The sequence below is a fragment of the Helianthus annuus genome, chromosome 11 (assembly GCF_002127325.2).
Source record: "Helianthus annuus cultivar XRQ/B chromosome 11, HanXRQr2.0-SUNRISE, whole genome shotgun sequence".
NCBI classification, from domain to species: Eukaryota; Viridiplantae; Streptophyta; class Magnoliopsida; order Asterales; family Asteraceae; genus Helianthus; species Helianthus annuus.
In genome coordinates this window covers 14,404,839-14,418,120 of record NC_035443.2, presented here as the reverse complement: position 1 = coordinate 14,418,120, position 13,282 = coordinate 14,404,839, and the positions used below count along the sequence as shown (strand labels likewise).

Genomic DNA, 13,282 nt, shown 5'->3' with positions numbered 1-13,282 from the left:
TATGTTGCACTTCACATATGTGTCTTCGCAACAGAAGATCGTATTAAATCAAGTTACCTCACTTTAACAACGACATTTAAGTATGTTCTGATATCAGATATTATAACTATAAATTTTTTTATGGTGATGCTGTATGTTTTTTTTTTAATTATTAACTTGATGTTTTGTTGCTATGTATAGCTAACATGATAAAACACTGTTATTAGCTCTTTATGTTTTACATATAGATGATATCATGCTTCTTTTTGCTATAGTAACTGCAATTAGTAGAAACTTGGTTTATTAATCGCAAATGTGACATTCTTCTGCATTTATGGGTTTATGAATTTAGAATAATGGATGGATATGTATGACTGTATTTGGCATGATGATGTTGTGTTTCATGCTGTAAAAACCAGGGAATTATCAGATAATAGATTTCTTTGCCCGATTAGATTATGTGTTAAATTATAGTTCTTTAAGTCATTGTTTCGTTTTCTTGAATTTTATGTAATTTTGTAAAGAAGTACAATAACAAACAGTGATTTGAACCCATATTTGCCTTTTGGTCAATAGTTAATGGAAACCCATGTTAGGTTCAACAGTGTTTTGAAGAGGAAAACAGTCTGAGAAGACAGTAGATCTGATTAAGTTAAACATCTGTTCAGACTTAAACAGATGTTTGGCCTTAAACAGATGTTTGGCCTTTTATATCAGAGGTTTGGACTTAAACAGTTATTTGATCTTAAACAGGTTTTTGGCCATAAACAGATGTTTCAGCTTAAACACATGTTTTGCCTTAAACAGATGTTTAGCCTTCTATATCAGATATTTGGACTTAAACAGATGTTTTAGCTTAAACAGATGTTTGGCCATAAACAGATGTTTGGCTTTAAATTAAACATCTGTTTAAGGTCAACATCCGTTTGACTATTGGTCAACATCTGATTGACTTTTGGTCAACATCTGTTTGAATTTTGGTCAACATCTCATTTAGTATTCAACAGAACTTTGAATAACTCAACATCTACAATTTTAATTCGTTTTTACTCTCTCTCAATATGTGTTATGCATGGTTTTCTAAGAAACGACCCGTGTTTGCACACGGGTCTTACCGCTAATACTATATAACAAAAGAAACCTGTTTTGGGACACTTGTCATTCTTTCATTTAATTGATTAAAAATAATACTAATAATAATAATAATATTTAATCTAAATTCTTATTATTAATAATATTTAATCAAATCTAAAATCTAATCTAATACAAATTTTTATTATCAATAATATTTAATCAAATCTAATAAGAATTCATACGAATTCCAAAGTTGATATTAACTTTCAAATAAATAAAAAAAAAACCACCTAACATCACAAATGTTTCTGTTAAGTTCGATTAATTAATTTGTTCAACAATCACTATTATCTTTATCATTCAGTACGGTTAACCGATTTATCATCATACAACCTCCCACCTATTCAATCATATTATTTTTCAATCTTATATTAACTAAATAAATAAAGATTAATATTCAATCTTATCCTACTTTAAATATAAAAAAATCCGTTATTTCAGATTAATATTCAATCTTATCCTACTTTAATATAAAAAAAATCCGTTAGTTTTTTTAAATATATTGTTTTTATTTGGTATATAAAATCATATTTATTCAACCCATGTAATACACGGGGGTTTTTAAAAATATAACTTTTTTTATTATTTGGTAAACAATATTACATTTATTCAACCCGTGTAATACAATGGTTTTAAAGATATATTTTTTTTATTATTTGGTATATAATATTACATTTATTCAACCCGTACAATACATATGGTTCTTATAGATATAACTTATTTTATTATTTAATATATAAAATTACATTTCTTCAACCCGTGCAATAAAGGAGGCTTTTAAAAAGATAATGTTGTGAAACTAGCCCATTAACAAAAGAATAAGAGATAATAATAGAAAGAAATAGATTGATATTATTGATTGGATGTATATAATACAAGATATACAATGGTATATATAGGAGATGTAACTTGGAGAATAAGCCTAATCTATTTTAGCTGTTGATAACCATAAGAAATAATAATATATTTATAACACTCCCCCTTGGTTATCAACTTCTTATGCTTGGAGATACTGCCTCGTTAAAAACCTTGCCATGAAAACCCAGTGGGACAAAACCATAGCTAAGGGAAAAAAGTGCAGCCTGTAATGCATATTTTCTCCCCCTGATACATCTAGATCAGGTTTGTTGCCTCGTTAAAAACCTTACTAAGAAAACCCAAATGGGACAAAACTTAGTAAGGGAAAAAGAGTGCAACTTGAATAAGTCTCCCCCTCATTTTAACATGTCTCCTTTAAGTGACGTTTGTCAATCTTCCTTGAAAGTTGATCAAATCTTTTGTAGTCAATGATTTGTCGCTCGATCCCTTAATGTGCAGTCATTTATGTTGATCAATGTTGTATAATCTTCTAACGAGACTTTAGGTGCCTCCTTTCAAGAAATATCATTTGTCCACGATTGTCTTTCGTTACATTCCTTCATCTACAAGACTAACCAAGCTTGTTTTGATGGGTTAGTAAAATATAATCAAATATCGTTTATACCTGAAATATTTCTTGAACTCATTCCAATGTCTCTTCACTTGACAAAGGTTATATCATGACAATAAGCTCAAGTGAAAGATATTATAACCATACATAGCTAGCAAAATATTTTAGTACACACATGCATTTAATGATGGTACTTCTAGAATGAGAATCTCTACATTGGTAGGAGATGATAATAGGCATTTCTTATAACAAATGACTTAACAACCTTTAACATACTTTAAGGTTCAACTATGTAAGACCCAGTTTATAATACTCATTTTTAATAGCAATTAAGCTTTACATAATACACTAAAAGTTGTCTTTACAAAAAAACCTTCAAGATTCGAACCCATTTAATAAAACATTTACATGTTTAACCTACAACAATGTACCAAAATAAACTACTAGAGTTTACATAATAACAAAACGAGGTTCAAGTGCGGAAGCGTAACGTTAGGTGTTCGGTCCGAATCGATTGCTTGATCATCATCCTTCACTTGAGTACCTGAAAAACTAATGTTTTTAAAACAGGCATTAGTGTCATTAACGATGGGAATTCACGTATTTGGATTAGGATCGATAACTCATTCAAATCAAGAAGTAAAATTTCAGCAAAGCTGGGCTTCACCGTAATTTACGGTGTCACCGTAAATTACGGTGGGTTCTGGGCATTTGGGGTACCTACCGTAAATCAGTAGATCCCCACCGTAACATTTTAATAGCCACCGTAAATTACGGTGTCACCGTAATTTACGGTGGGCCCTGCACTTGTTTTCTTGCTTTTTGACCTTGAGCATTCAAGTTCCATTTTGCAGCAAAGTGACCTTGAACAGGTTTATTACCCACTCAAGGCTAATTACCCAATTTAGGACTATCACCCGTTATCACTTTTGCTATCCCAAAAGGGAAACACTCCCACATCAATCTATATATGACTATATCCAAACTTTCGTATTTGCCATCTACACAACTATTCACAATTATCAATCAAGATCACAACTCCTATATAAGGAATTTAAACTTTACAACTATCATGGCATGTATAAATTTCGACTTACACAAAGGATATATCCAAGCATTAAGCGAAAGTGTCTAGCTTCATGTTTAATACAAGACTTGTTTTGACCCGTTTGGGTGCTGAATCAAGCACCATTCAGGGCATATAAGTATTCATGTTTCTCGCTTGTTTCGACCCATTTCGCATGTTTAGGTCACTAATCATTTTCATGGCATTTTGGTAACCTTGATTATCATGTTTCAGAATTTATTACATAAACTAGCAATTAGGTATAATGTATCGAAACAATAAATTTCGTACCTTTTAGAGCGCGTCTTTTCCTCGCGAACTCCCTCCGGCTTGTCCGCTAGATGAACTGGACTCTTTGCCTAGAAGATTCAGTTTTATAACATGTTTAGAACTCCTTTTTATGACCACAATCACATAATTATGGACCATTATCAAATCTGCGTTTTTATCCAAATTTCACATTTAAATCCCCACTTAGGCATTTCTACGAACACCTAGCGGGTCAGATTTTCCCATCATCATAAACAAGTTCATGACTTTATGATTCGACATCAATTTTCACTATAATAGTAATTTTTGCATATATTTAGTATCAATATCACAGGAGTTACTTCCTATAATGAAATTTATACTAGGATTACACTCAAAATCCTAATGTTCATCATCAACATATAAAACCCATAACCTAACATCTATGGATTCATGGAATTTTCCAGAATTAGGGCATGATTTCATATATAGTTGTCTAGAATTTAATCCTAAACACTATATCATCTTTGGTCTAGCTAATTACTGTCATGCATCAACAAAATTTCAGATTTGCTTAGATTCATGAGGATTTCAAGTAGTGAATTCTCACAAAATTTTACATACCTCTTAATCCTCTTACGATGAGGAACACAATTCTAAGCTCGGATTTCGTTTTGGTTAGGATTTGAGCCTCCAATTGCAAGAAATTGTGACTTTAGGGTTTTGGAACAATGGGGGTCGCCCCTTCTCTTGCTTCTGTCGACCAGACACACCAATTTGGTGTGTTTGGTTTAGTTTTGTTACAATTAAAATTAAACTTTTGGTTCTTGGCAAGATTAGTCCCTTAACTACCATTTCTTTTTAAATACTAGAGTTTTAACCAAGTGTAGGTTATTTTCAAGACTTGTAAACTTTAACTAGGTTAAAGTTTCTACATGATTATTTCTTGTTTATGAAATCCTTAAATTCTTATATAAAGATTTATATTTTCGGGGTGTTACAAACTATGTCCATACTAAAATATCCCAACATCATCTTCTAGATGTACTTGAGGGATTGATAAAATATAATTACATATATACTCGAACTGCAGTTCGAGTAATAATTAGATCGTGCCAAGGTCATTAAAAAAAATCTCCCTCTAAAAGCTCGACAGTTTCTTTCGATGATGCCTAAACATCATCACTGTAAACTTCGATTATAGTGAACTTTTAAAACTAGAATGTTGATAAAACATGGCTAATTTAATCAAACTTATATCCTTCTTTATGCGAATATCTCGAGTTGTACAACACTCGACTTGACTATTTTAGTCCATACATATTTTGTCAACTTCATATATTATGTTCTTGAGGTTTTGACATCAATGCTTCTAGCATTATCAATCCATGAGGGAATTTGTTCCATCTTATCCAAATATGCACGTGCTTTCACTCTTTAGAATTTTTGCTAGATAAAATTTACCCATATAACACATAGATATCTATATCATATGCAAAAATGTCATGAACACTTGCTTTTATCTCCAAAATCTATATTGTACCATGTGTGTACACTATTTATTGAGATATCATAATCATCGTGTACAAGTTTTCTATGTATCATTATTGGTGCACAAGAATTACATCGTTAAGATGTTTCAATTCACCTTTAGGTAACTCATCAGGAGTTCGGTCGTATTCAAATATGAATATGTATACAACGATCATATTGTTCTCGAGAACTTTATTTATATGATTTTGATAATTTAAATCCTCCAGAGACTTTCATGTAAACTTTCAGTATCAAGTGATGAATATTATTCATAAGACACATGTTAATTCTCTCTTTAATATTATTACCAGACTAATTAAATATTGGAAAGCTATTGTATCCACCACTGGAGAATACGATTCCTCATAATCAATATTAGGTCTTTGCGAAAACCTTGTGCCACCAATTTTGCCTTATACCATTTTCTTTTCATTTATTGATTCGCATAAAAGAACTGTTTGTTTCTAATATGGTTTACAACATTTGTTGTATGGACTACTAGTCCAAAAACTTTCCATTTCAATAGAGAATTCAACTCTGCCTCATTTGCATCTTTTCGTTTTGGCCAATTATTTCTTTGTATTTGTTCATAGGCAGATCTTAAATCTTGATCCTCATCATTTCATCATTACAAGCGCTATATTATATTCAAAAGTATAACGATATCGATTTTATTTCGATTCCATACATATCTTAGACATGATACAGTTATCGAGATCTCTTTAGTTACAGGTACATGAGGTTCTTCTTGAACCATCATGTCTACCGTCTCTTCAGGAGACCTTTTTAATATAACCTCAACTTGACCATCTTAATTAGTTGCTCCAACTTTCGAGAAATTTGATTATTGGAATCGACTAGTCTACCACGCTTCAGACATGCAATAGACTCATTACCAATACGTGGTTTGTCCTTTAGGGACAATAACCTTAATTTGGAGCGTTAACAGCTGGCATATGTGACTTAGCTAGTCATTCTTTTCAGGTCAGTGAATGCGTCTGGTAATTAATTGATTCACTAATCTTTGTGAATGAATTATCCTTTGAACTTCAGGTTCACATTGTTTAGTACAAGGATCAATGACAATTCATTCTAACTCATTTCTATTTCCAACTGCCTTTTATTTCTCCCCCTGATGTTAAGAATGTTAATCCATTGAGATAGATATCAATTAATTGACCAATAAACAAATCTCTCGTTAAAGCATCTATTCATCAACATATATTCTCATCCACATTCCAAGTCTCATCTTTGTGCATCGTGGTGGATCAATTTCAATATATATCGCCCAACTAAATTCTTTAATGGGATATTTTTGGTTCCTGACCAAAAACCAACTATATGGGGAGAAAGTATTATAACTTGTTGGCTTGATGTGAATTAATGTTTCATGTGAAATAACATGTTCATAACACATGAACTTCTACTCTCATTATCATTTGTTTTGCAACCAATCATAGATATTCGGTGATCCTTTCAATAGAAACACGTATTCCAATTATCATCAATAACTTGGGAATCAAATTCACCGTCAAAACCAAAATAAATATGCCAATCTAGAATAATATGCTTGCCTTCACATTAGCTAAGCCATAATCACACAAACTTCAGGTTGTGGATTTGATAACCAATTAGACGATGCATCGATTTAAAACACTAAATGGTATCATTTTGGCATATTCATATCCTTTAATCATTTTTGGAATGTTAGGGATTCACACCCTAACTTAGTTGGTAATCAACTTCACTTGAGAGCAAACATTGCATGCACTTATCAGGAAGAATCTTCAGGTTCTTCAATAAATTTCACATCATTATTGACTCGGTGTGGTCTAACCGGTCATGCCAACGAACTAAATGATCCATAAACTTGTGGTTTATGACCATATATGTATTACTTGCACATATGTAATACAAAACATAAGATACGAGAGAATGTATTATAACTTCAAAGGTCAAACCATCATGTTCTATAATCACTCTAGTTTTCCACTTTTGGTGGTCCATCTTGTTATTAACATGACCATCATTACAATTCAAAATGCTCGATCTAATCATAACAACTTTCTTAATTATATCTATGATCACTACCTTCAATGACCAATATATGATCACATTCACTTTAGGGATGGAGTAGAATCAAAAGAAACTACATAGCTTTTCATTCTTTATGCGATTGATGCGTGTGTAGTGTAATATATTTTTAATGTATAATTAAGCCCTTTTTTTACAACTTTAGCCAAGTTTTAAATTTATAAAACACGATATTTACTAACACTAAACACACATATGGGCAAGTGCACCCATCGTGGACGTAGTATAGTGTTGGTAAGATACCGAGGTCGTCCAAGGACACAAGAGCTTTTAATACCGGTTTATCCTCAACGTCTAATCAAATCAAAAAGTTAGAAAAGATTTTTAAACTAAGAAAATAAAAACTAACTAAATGCTGAAAAATAAAAATAAAATAAAAACAGAGAGACAAGATGAATCACTTGGATCCGACTCGTGTATTAGTATAACCTTTGATTATTTTCGCACTTTTGCACTTACTTAAGAGATTATCTTAGTTATTGTAGTAGGTCCCTCTTTTGAAGGCGACGTTACCCTCAACCTAGTAGTTTGAGTCAGCAAGGATACAATCCTAAAGGGTTGGATTATTGGAAGATAATGAATTAAGTTATTAATGCAAATTATGGTAGGCCCCGCTTTTGGCGGTGACGTTACCCTCGGCTAAGTAGTCTGAGTCAGCAGGGATACAGTCCTAAATAGCCGGGTTATAGTATTAATAGTAGTTAACTTATGAGGGGGTCAAAGAGTTTGGATCCCCGCCATCCAATACCTATGGGCATTGAAGGAGATCCTACTAAATTTGACCCAGGTCCCTTGCAGGACCTCTAAACGCTGAACAAGGGCAAGACCCTTACCAAACCGTTCCCTAAACCCCCGACCAGGTAGCCAACATACCTCCATATAGACCGTTGAGATATGAATGGTGAAAATCTTTTATTTTATATAGACAGTAAAATAATGCCAAGACACCACGGACAAACGATAAGGAAAGATCACCTTCAACATAAGCAACTAGTTATTAAAGTCATTAATACAAAACCAAATAAAAAGTGCAAAAGATTAAAAATAAAAAGTATTATACTAAACACTTGTCTTCACCAAGTGATGTAAGAGACTTAGGCAAACATGGCCTTGATTGTCAAGAACTCTTACTATCAATCTTGGATCCCGAGACGACTCACACACTCTACGATGGACAATGGATGATGGTGGTGGATGATGGTGTTATGGTGGTGGTGGGTGGTGGATGAAGTGTGAGAGAGGTGGTGTGCCAAGGGATGAGTTGGAATGAAACCAAGCACTCCTATTTATAGGCTGAACAAAAGGCTGGGCACGGCCCCGTGTCCGCTGGACACGCCCCCGTGCCCGTCTGACACTCTCTCTCTTCATTAATTGTAATTCGCAATTACAATTAATGCGCCTGCTGTACTTTCGCCACGCCCCCGTGCTCACTGGACACGGCCCCGTGGTGGGCAATAGAAGCTTCTACAGGTTTGTCTTTTCTGCTGCTTCTTGGGCACGACCCCGTGCTGGCTGAGCACGGGGCGTGTTCAGTCTTCTGTTTTCTCTTCTTTGCTTGGGAGGATGCCGTTGAGGGTTCGGGCAGTCTACTTTTATCCCTTTTCTTGTATTTATGTTAGATTTAGTTGTCTTTTTGCTTCTTTTGTGAATTTGAGCTCATTTCATCCTGAAAATACAAAAGGAAGACAAAAACACTCTTTTTCCAACATTAGTACTTAAAAAGGGTTAGTTTTATGCCTTAATTGATGTAATTTATATGTTGCATTTTACACACATCAAATACCCCCACACTTGAACTTTTGCTTGTCCTCAAGCAAAACTCTTTAAATGTGGCTTACACTCCCAAATGGAATGGGTACAAGAGAAGGTTTTTGGCTTGTCATAGAGTGTCGGGAATCCAAGAATTTTTTTGGGTTTTTTTTATTCATTTACAATCCTATTCGTTATGATTTATTTAGAACGTTTCATAAGATAAATTACTTATTTGGGCATAACATGCCTTTTTTTTTAAATTTCATTTATATACAAGTTCACATACCTCACGGGAGAAATCACTCAACACTCGGCCGAAGGTGTATTTTTAGTGAATCACTCGAGAGCGGCATGGAACTTACGCCTACCATAGGCTTGCCAAGCAATCAATCCTCCTCCTTTTTAACTTTATACCTTTGTAAATATCAAGAGGACTTTTTCGGGTGAAGGGTTAGGCTTGGGCTAAAGGTGGGTGGTTGGGTTAGTGGTTAGAAAAAGAGCGAAAAGCGTAAAAAGCGTCAGTTTTCGTAAAACACTTTGTTTTTAATGACTTTTTATTTTGAAGTATTTCTCCAAACAAGCTTTTGTTTGCATAGCTTTGTTTGTTTTTAACTTCATCAATTTTTTTTTTCAGTCACATAAAAGAACGAGCTTGCAAAAAACCGAGCTTGTTACTAAAATAAAGGGTGAAAAGTAAAAAGGGTTTTTGGTGGGTAAAAAGGGTTTAGGGTAAAGAAACGAAAGGTTTAGGCTCAAAGGGGTTAACTAGGGTGATTTTGGGTAGGTAGTAAAAAAAATTGAAAAATAATGGTGTAGAAAGAAAAATGGTTAGTCCTAATGCCTCCATCATTTACTTACTTAGGTTTAAGTTGGTAAGGACCGGGAATGAATCGTCGTGGCAAGTTCTAGAGTTGTAAGAACCAAGCGGCTATTCACACAAGAAACGAAAAATGAGCATTTAGTCTAAGGATGTAAATTTGTATGCTCAATAAAGGCTCAAAACTCACTTTTGTGGGAATGGGTTTTTAATGTGATCAAGTATATATAATCAAATTTTAACTAGACTTGTTATGTCGTTTCATAATTTTCTTGTGTTGGTTCTTGTTATCACGACGCTCTCGGTTGTAAAATTTATAAAAATATAACCTTATTAATCTTGGGATTCCTAACTTAAACTTTAGACAAGTAAAAAAATGAAATTTTTTTTTTTTTTTGAAAAAATTTGGGGTGTTTAGCGGTTCCAATAGAGTTTTGTGTAAGGCTTGTTGTTAGGACTTGCAAAATTTCAAGGTGTTAGCTTCCCCCCCCCCCCACACACACACACTTAAATTACACATTGTCCTCAATGTGTCCCAAAAATAAAATTTTAGGTTGACTGGATATGTAATGTGGTGTAAAAAAGCAAAGATTTATGTTACTGGCAGTCTGGACACGGCCTCGTGGGGACCGGACACGGCCCCGTGTTCAGGTGCCAGTAACAGAAATTAAAGAAATGAGACAGAAGCCTGGACACGAGGGCGTGTCTGGTGAACACGGCCCGTGTCCAGTTACCTGAACTGGGCGTTTTTTCTGCAGGTGGCTCAACACGGGGCCGTGTTGGTTGAGCACGGCCCGTGTTGAGCCTTCTGTAATGGAGATTTGTGTCGGGTTGCCTCGTTCTTGTGCATGGGGCCATTTTTCTCGTTCTCTTTTTCATCCATTACCACCACGAGTGTGTTTTATTCCTGCAAATCAAAACTAAAAGATTAAACTAAACTAAGGATAGTTCCGCGGAATGCCTCCGTGGCGCGCCACGTTTATAAGGGTCCTTGGCTAGACCCAATGTGAGGTTATATATTTTCTGAGTGAGATGCTTGGCGTCCCATGTTACACCGTCGGAGAGCAGCATCCAAACTCGAGTCAATAACCTTCATGTAGTTGACCGGGTCGTCGTCCTCTATTCTCTTCCCAACTCCGAATTTTACTTCATCATCCCCATACCTCAAAGTGAGTGTTCCGTCATTCATATCTACCACTGCTTGTGCGGTGGAAAGAAATGGTCTCCCTAGTATGAGGGGGACCTCGGTGTCTTCCTCCATATCGAGTATGACAAAGTCGGCTGGGTAGACGAATTTGCTTACCTTTACCAAGACATTTTCAATGACACCTTGCGGGAATTTGACGGATCGATCAGCAAGTTATATGCTCATTTTTGTAGGACTCGTTGTTCCTCGGCCGAGTCTTTTAAACATTGATGAGGGCATGAGGTTAATGCTAGCCCCAAGGTCGGCTAGTGCATTACGAACGGGGGACTCCCCGATTGAGCAGGGAATCGTGAAGCTTCCGGGATCGATTTTCTTTTGGGGAAGTTTATTGAGTACGAGGGCAGAGCATTCTTCGCCTAAATTGACTAATTGCAAATTTTCAATTTTCTTTTTATGAGTGAGGAAGTCCCTCATGAACTTAGAGTATTTGGGTATTTGGGTTAGGACCTTAATAAAAGGAATATTGACAGGCAATTGCTTTAATAGACTTTCGAACTTCGCGAATTGCTCATTGGTCTTTTGACGAATTAACCTACCGGGGTACGGAACTCGAGGAGCCTTGGTAGGCTCTGGTGATGGAGGGGAGTTCTTTTCCTGCAGAGGTGTGGGTACCGTTTCTTCTGTCGGCGGCGGCGCTTCTGCAGGCCCTACGGTGCGGTTTCGTAGCGTGATGAGATGAACTTGCGCTTTTGGGTTTGTTTCGGTATTGCTAGGTAATGCGCCTTGCGGTCTCTCGGAAAAATTTTGAGCTATTTGATTTAATTGTTTTTCTATGTTTTGAATACTAGCTTGTTGATTTCTAAAATTTGATTCCAATTGTAGAAATCTTTCCGAGTTTTTCTTTTCAGTGTCGGAGATGAGGCGAGATACAGTATCTTCAAGCCTTTCTCATCCACTTTGTTGTTGAGTGAAATTTTGTGACTCATTTCTTGGTTGTTGAAAGTTTGTTCGTTGGGTTTGTTGGTTACTACTATTGCCGGGTTCTCTCCAACCAAGGTTTGGGTGGTTTCGCCATCCTTGGTTGTAAGTTCCCGTTGGAGGACCCGACGGCCTAGGTCTATTATCAATGTAGCTTACCGATTCTTGTTGATCGTCCGTTTCTTTCATACAACTCCAATTTTCATGTGGCCCACCACACCCTTCACAAGCCATAACCGAGACTGTTTTTGTCATTTCTAATTTTTTTATTTTTGAAGAAAGGGCCTCGATTTGGGCTTGTAAAGAAGTGCTTTCATCGACCTTATGGGCGCCCGGAGCAATAGATTTATTGCCTCGGGGGGTGTGCCATTGAAAATTGGTTTGAGCAATTTCCTCAATTTGGTTATATATTTCATGTGGGCGTCGATTACCTAAAAGTCCCCCGAAGCTAGAATCAAGTGTCTGCCTTGTGTGTGGCAGCAGTCCATTATAGAAAGTGGATATTTGTTGCCATATTGCAAGGCCATGATGTGGACACTTGCGTAATAACTCCTTGAACCTTTCCCAAGTTTCATATAAGGATTCCCCGTCCTCTTGTGAATATGTATTAATTTCAGTCATTAATTTAGCCGTTTTAGCGGGAGGGAAATACTTATATAGAAATTTTTCAGCTAGTTCATCCCAGGTGTTTACCGATCCAGCTGGGAGGGCGTTGAGCCAAGCTTTCGCTCGGTCTTTTAGTGAGAAAGGAAACATTCGGAGGCGGATGGCGTCATTTGATGCTCCATTGATCCGAAAGGTATCACATATTTCTAAGAAATTAGTAATATGTAGATGGGGATCCTCGTCCGCAAGCCCATGGAAGGTTGCGGAGTTTTGGAGCATTTGTATCAAGTGCGGTCGAAGTTCGAAGTTATTAGCTTCAACATTCGGTGCATTGATAGCAGCGCCTAGGTTACCTATGGTGGGTCGTAGGTAATCCATGAGGGTACGTTGGTCCGCCATTGGAGGTGGATCACCCGAAACTTTCTCTTGGTTTTTAGCTTTTAGTCTTTTCCTGAGAAAGCGTTCGGGCTCTTCTAGAGGTTCTTTTATGTCCTTATT

General features: G+C 35.8%; 1 non-coding gene across 1 annotated transcript; it reads left to right on the top strand.

Moving 5' to 3' along the window:
• Window positions 1–12,698: 12,698 nt before the first annotated feature.
• LOC118484376 lies at window positions 12,699–12,805 on the top strand. The gene has a single exon (XR_004873487.1). It is a non-coding gene; the product is annotated as a small nucleolar RNA R71 (small nucleolar RNA).
• The last annotated feature ends 477 nt before the right edge of the window (window positions 12,806–13,282 follow it).